We start from the raw sequence: 7,587 nt of genomic DNA, 5'->3' as shown, positions 1-7,587 counted from the left end.
GTGACTTAAAGGAAACCTAAACCCAAAGAATAAGTGTAGGTATTCTGAAAAATGAGATGTATTCCTGCCCTTTGATGTACAATATTCCTTACGAAAATGTACACGATATATATAAATGAAGATATTCCTGGCATGATGTGATGCCTTTCAGCATGATATGGGCGCAGCCATTTTCTTGAAAATGTGACGTACCTGTTGAAGTTGTACATGTATCATGCACCAAGTTTTAGTTGGAAAGGATTTTTAAATCAATAAAGAAACCTTTACTTTTCAATTAAAAAAAATAATAACTGAGATGATAGAAATTATAATAGGTGAAAAACAAATAATTGGGGTACAATTGTAACAAAATTCATTTATAAATACTACACTATAGCAGTTGACAAATCTATTTCATTTATGAGAAATCTTCACCCCAGAATAGAACTAACCTATTTATGCAATTTGCATTCTGGCAAGTATAGTACAAAGGATACTAGCAGGTGAATGAAATGCTTCATCACCACACACGTCTGGGAAAGAAGCATCCATAAATTTGAATACATTACTTGATAAACGACTTCGCATAGTACGTCACATTATCAAGAAAATGGCGATGCCAATGTCGTGTTGAGAAACTGTACTTTATTTTTGCTTTATTCCTCTCTCATAAAATTTATTGGGGAATCTTGTAGATGTATGGGCAATAATATAATAAATCTCTCGGAATAAGTAAAATTATTACTTGGGGTTCGGTTTCCTTTAACCCCGCGCAGGTCAGCTACTCCCCACTCTTGCAACAGACAGTCAACCACTTCGGACGTCCGGCCGGCGTATTTTTTTTTCCGTACCGCTAATGCGTCGCAGAGGTTATTTCGACGACTTGAATTGAGGCAAAATCCGACACACACACTGAATCGCGCCGCACTGATCAAATTCTAGGATTAAGATTAGGTTTATTTAGTCTAGGTTTTTAAGGTTAAAGGTAATACAAAGTTTTGGGAAATTTTGAAAATTGGGTGGATAGTGAATCTTTACAATTTTGATATATTTGGATGCCCCTGTAGATGTATTATGAGCACTAACAAAATTAGCCCCTAAAACACTTCTGTTTTCGAGAAAAATTGAATATAAAAATCTACCGGTGCTCCCGGTAAATTTTAATAAATTTCAAAAAGCGCCTATGGCCGTACAATGGTAGTTGCGACCATGAAAATCTCAGAATATATAGTTGTGATATATAATTTCCAAATGGGAATAGCTAATCGGTCGATTTTAGTTAAAAAACCATTGTTTTGTAGCTTAATTAATATCTTGACCTTGAGAGGGAGCTATACGACATAAGAAGTTTATTATTTACAATTTCTTAATTTTAGACTCGATTTCAACCGCGACAACGATCAATAGGCAATTTTCGCAAACTCATAGCGGAATTAGAATCTGCGGTTCGTGTGCAAAATCGAGAAGATAAATCTAGAACGGGTTTTGGCCAAATCTACGGGCGTTCTCAATGACGCCCCAAAAGAATCAAGTGCCTCGATACAAACTATTTCATTCACCTGATAATAATAATAATAGTATTTAAATAGACAAAATCCAATCTGCATACATTAGTTGTTGCCACACTTAATATATGCAGTTTGCATTCTGACTATTGCGAATCCTAGACAGGTGAATGAAATAATTTGTATTGAGGAACTTCACAAAGACGTATGTATAAAATTTGATTAATTACAAAAATGGCCTGTTCCCTTCCACGCAATACAGTACTGACGGGACTACACGACTAGCACAACTTGTCTCGACCAAGCCACAAAACGGCTTTTTTTTTCTTCAAATTTCAACAATAATTTATCATCATGCTTGGAAGAGTTAACAGCCAAGTTTATACCAAAGGTCAAAGCCAGGAATAATCAGCAGCCACTATGAATGAACAACGATGTACGTCAAGTAATCAAATGTAAACATAAAGCTTGGAACCGTTTCCAAAAATCTAGAAGAGAGTCCGACAGAGTATCCTACAATATAGCAAGAAATGAGGCAACCGATAAAGTAAACATAGCAAAGAAGTCATTTGAACATAAGCTGACCTCAGAATTAAAATCCAATCCTAAAAGTTTTTGGAGATATGTTCAAAGTAAAAACAAATTTAGGCAGGGTATTGGTGACTTAGAAAAGCCTGATGGAACCATTGCAAACGATGATGCAGATAAAGCAGAAACACTGAACTTATTCTTTGCATCAGTCTTTACTAAGGAGGATTTATCTCTTGTACCAGCCCTCGATCTAAGGATTCGTGACAAGCAACTGGATACGGTCTGTTTTAATTATGAAAATGTCAAAAAAGCTATCATGAGATTGGACCAATCAAAATCTCCTGGACCAGATAACATTCACAATCGCATCCTGAAGGAAATTGTGGTCGACATTTCCCGGCCACTTGCCCATCTTTTTAACAAATCTATGTCGAGTGGCGTGGTATGTGACTCATGGAAAGAAGCCAATGTGACTCCTATTTTTAAGAAAGGAGATAAAAATAAACCAGGAAATTATCGTCCAGTCAGTCTTACCAGTTCTCTTTCCAAATTAATGGAGACCATTGTACGTGATGAAATGGTCAAATATATGAATGAGAACTCTCTGTTCACGGAGGAGCAGTACGGATTTAGAAGAAGTAGATCTTGTGCTACACAGTTGCTAAATGTTTCTGAAACCTGGACAAAGGAATTAGACAACAAGGGAAGTATTGACTGTATCTACTTGGATTACAGCAAGGCCTTTGACAGTGTTCCACATGCTAGACTTCTGAAAAAAGTAGAGGCCTACGGTATAACAGGTAATCTGCATAGATGGATCAAGTCTTTCCTGACTGGAAGAACTCAGCGGGTAGTCATAAACGGTACCCCATCGAGTGCATCAAAAGTTGTCAGCGGCGTAGCTCAAGGAAGCGTGCTGGGGCCGACACTGTTCTTTTTGTATGTTAATGACATTCCAGATATTATATGTAACACTGCATCTGAAGTCAAACCATTTGCAGATGACACCAAAATCTTCTCACCAATTCACTCTTCATTGGATGGCAAAAATCTACAAGCAGATCTAACAAAGCTCACAAAATGGTCCCATCAGTGGCAACTACCATTTAATCAAGAGAAGTGCAAGGTAATCCACTATAGTCGAAGAAATCCTTGTTATGATTAATTCATATCAGACGAAGATACACCTATTCCTGCCGTTGAAGTAGAAACAGACCTTGGGGTAACCTTTGACCAGCAATTGAAGTTTTCACGTCATGTGGATGGAGTATGTGCTGCTGCAAATCGCAAGCTAGGGATTATCAAGCGGACATTTTCTAATTTGGACAAAACGGGCTTTATACATCTATACAAATCAATTATAAGACCAAGACTCGAGTACTGCTCAACGGTGTGGCATCCTGTATTGAAAAAAGACAGCACGAAAATAGAAAAGGTACAGCGTAGAGCAACTCGCCAAATACACATGCTACGACACTTGAGTTACGAGAAGAGACTAAAACATCTCAACTTACCATCTCTTGCCTACAGACGCCATAGAGCAGACATGATACCGATATACAAAATAATGCATGGCCTAGATGAACTGGATCTAGCACACTTCTTTGACCATCCAACTGATAATAGAACACGTGGCCATCGATACAAGATCGTTAAGTAGAAAGTCTACTCGAAGCTTAGACATGGATCATTTTCACAGAGATGTATCAATGAATGGAACAACCTCTCCTCTGTAGTTGTGGAGAGCAAGTCACTAAACAGCTTTAAATCCAATTTGTTGAAATTTTGGTCGTCAAGAAAAGATCAATTTGACCCAGAGGAGTCCTTCGCTTGTCCATGTTCGTCAATTGCTGTATAGCGCCACTAAACATGTGCCAAAATATGGATTCTTCATTCGAATGTCAACGAGAGGCAAATGAGTTTTTAACTTTAAATGCCTACTTCCAAGGTATATTTCCGAGGTATAAGTTTTAAAACAATTCATGTTATATCCATATTCATGTTGTTATTGTTCAGAAACAATAATCGGAAGAAACAAAACTCACCGAAGAGTCATTCGTGTCAGGGGCGGATCTAGGGGGTTAGGAGGTTTAAATCCTCCTTGGGCTGGCCAAGGTGCTTTCTACCTCCCCCCCCCCCCCCCCGAAATATTGGTTGGCACTAAGCGAAATATTTGTCGGCGCCATTTTTCAAATGTCAACCTAACCCCCCCCCCCCCCCCCCCCCGCCAACGCCATAGAAAAGAAGCTAGATCCGCCCGTTAAAATTCGTCATCCTTCGAAATTCTCATAACCATCTTTGGTACAAGCTCGCTGATTGGATGTTTATTCACTTGGGGCGTCATTGAGTACGCCCGTAGATTTGGCCAAAACCCGTTCTGGATTTCAGTACCTCAGCGATCACCCTGCTGATACTATAGTAGCTTCTCGATTTTGCACACAAACCGCAGATTCTCTGTCCGCAATGACCTTGCGAAATATCCCTAATGTTTGTCGAACTGGCAACAACTAATGTATGCAGTTTGGATTCTGTCTATTGAAATACTATTATCCTTATCAGGTGAAAGAAATATTTTGTATCGAGGCACTTCACAAAGACGTATGCATTACGAAAATTGCCTAATGGCATTGCAAATGCAATACCTCCGTAGAGATACGTACGCATTCACCGAAAAGCGAAACCACTTATTGTATCGAGGGCGGACTGTGTGCGACGGCCGTAAACCTGAGTTCTCTGCGTCCGGAAAGGTCTGTATGTTGCTGAGCGAAAACTCGCTAATGAATAGGGACTTTTAGATTTGAGTGGACTGAAACGTGTGACGTCCATTGAAGGCAGTGCATTATTAGGACGTCGATCGTAGCATAGATCTATTGTCTTCGTTCGTATCTAAAAGTCCCTAATATTGTAGGAACGCATACGCTTCCAATATGTTAATTTGAACCAAATTCACACTATCAACATGACTGACAAAGAAAGCGGACAAAATATACAGTTCCTCAGGTAGACAAAGGAACCTCCCTTCACTGCTATTATGTAAAAATGTGTAGAACAGGTGTCACTTGCATATTCACCTTTTTACATAATAGCAGTGAAGGGATGTTCCTTTGTCTACTTGAGGAACTGTTTATTTTGTCCGCTTTCTTTGTCAGTCATATTTATAGTGTCATGACCCCATACCAAAACTTTGTAATACCTTTAACCCTTTGAGTGCGAGCCCGCGCACAGAGATTGTTTCCCCTGTGACGGAGCGAATTCGGTTACATCGCCAGTAATGGAAAATTTGGCGGTGCTTTCTACTTTCATTGCTCATTGCGCCTTTTTCAGTCATTTTCGTGATTTCGTCTTTCCTTTTCAATACACTCACCATACAAATCGCGTAAGCACCGCCGCCCGCGCAAATCGGTCGATACCTCCATTCATTTCCCCATTGTCAATGATTGTCGTCTGCTAAAGATCGGCCGATTATCAACCGAGCCATAAATAATACGCCTAACCCTTCGTTTTACATGGGTTTTCGACACATTTTGTAACTTTATTCTGACCAACATTATGCCATGATCTACTCTAAATGCCCTTTCTTTTAAATGTGCAAATCAAATTAAGGACTATTTGGGAAATGAATTTTGAGATGAACATTGTTTTATTCTCGAAAACGCAAATAATAATTACTTTGAATGCTTTCGACTTCGTTTCTCATAATTTGAAATATTCATTTTGTTTTAGTTATTGCCTCCCGCTTAATTTTGTTTATTTTTCTCTATCCATACACCTTTTATAACCCAATTTTGATATGAGGTTGCTGTATCAATAACATATTTATTGAATCTTTGTACGCATATTTTATTTGTTTTGTTTGTAATGGAAAGAGCTAAATGAATGACAGAGATTAGAACAAAATCTTAATTCATCACAATCACTTCTCTCTCTCTCTCTCTCTCTCTCTCTTTCTATCTATGTATCTATCTTTCTCTGTGTGTCTCTGTCTGTCTGTCTCCAGGGGCGTACGCAGGGGGGGTTGGGGGTAACCCCCCACCTTTGGTATTTTCATATGTGTAAACCCCCTATAAAAAACCTAGAACCCCCCCCCCCCCCCCATGTTTTTTTTGTTTTTTTTTTGTTGTTTTTTTATTATAAAAAAAATAAAAAATAAAATAAAAAAATATGCCCACGGCTAACCTAAAAAAAGGAACCTTACCCCCCCCCCCCCCCCCCCCCACGAAGAAAAATGTTAAATTTTCAAATTTCGAGACCAAAAAAAAAAAAAAAAGTGTCCGCTCCCCTCTCTTCAGAACATAACATTTGAACATTTCATATGCCCGCTCAAACCAAGACAGGCTTTAGGTTGATCAAGATATTTTACTCAAACCTGCTCTATAATGGTTACACGCCCTCGTAAAGGTATATAAGTTAGAGTGGTTGTTTGTATTGTCATGTATATTGATCCATTGACCTACGTTTACGCCTACATCCTCTTCTTTCAAAACGATAAACTTCCAGAGTGGTTACTTCTTTACATTCTTTTGTCTCCCTTAGCGTGGGTCAGCTGAGATAAGCCTTTCATAAAAGAGGAGGTCCATAAATGAATGATTCGCTAAATTGGTCAAGTTGATAAAATGAAAAGCGTATTGTCATGTAAATACAATGCCGTAAAAGATAGATGTAAAGTCAAAACTTTTGAGACGAAAAGCGTATTGTCATGTTAATACAATGCCGTAAAAGATAGATGTAAAGTCAAAACTTTTGAGACGACAGGCTTTATAGATAACATATGGAAATATTCAACCTGATTTTCATATCCTTATCTATCCGGGTTTTTTTCCCCCATAAACAGGTCTTGTCAATGAGAAAATGACTGCTGTCTTCTGACTTCTGTCCCCTGCAAGCTCCTTGAACACATCATATACAAACACCTCCTCGACTACCTGGAAGACAATGACATCCTCACTTCCCTAAACCATGGCTTTAGATCAGGATTCTCTACAGAAACGCAACTAATAACAGCCCTCCATGATCTACTCAAATAAAAGGATCAAACAGACATTGCGGTGCTAGACTTCTCAAAGGCCTTTGATAAGGTGCCCCATGAGAAGCTCATGCACAAACTCTCTTCATATGGAATCGCTGGCTCCATCCATACATGGCTCAGGAACTTTTTGACTAAGCGTCACATGAGGGTCGTCGTCGAAGGGGAGATCTCCCATGATGTTCATGTTGACTCAGGCGTACCTCAGGGGACAGTACTAGGCCCCCTTATGTTCCTGTGCTACGTAAATGACATACCAGAAACTGTGAAGTCACAAGTTAGACTGTTCGCAGATGACTGCCTCCTCTACCGCCAAATCGGGAAGCAACAAGACCATCACATCCTACAAGATGACCTCGCAGCCCTAGATGCCTGGGCAAAGAAGTGGGGGCATGTGTTTTAACACAAAGAAGTGCTACACCATCAGCATGTGCAACAAGTCTTCCTTCTTCCACCAACATAGTGGCCACATCCTGAAGTATGTCCAAGACATCCGTTACCTGGGAGTCACAATCTCAGAGGATTTGAAGTGGGAGAAACATGTTGCAA

Source organism: Strongylocentrotus purpuratus, unplaced genomic scaffold (genome assembly GCF_000002235.5).
Source record: "Strongylocentrotus purpuratus isolate Spur 01 unplaced genomic scaffold, Spur_5.0 spur5_scaffold_11, whole genome shotgun sequence".
In the NCBI taxonomy this organism is placed as follows: domain Eukaryota; kingdom Metazoa; phylum Echinodermata; class Echinoidea; order Camarodonta; family Strongylocentrotidae; genus Strongylocentrotus; species Strongylocentrotus purpuratus.
This window is presented reverse-complemented; position numbering follows the sequence as displayed.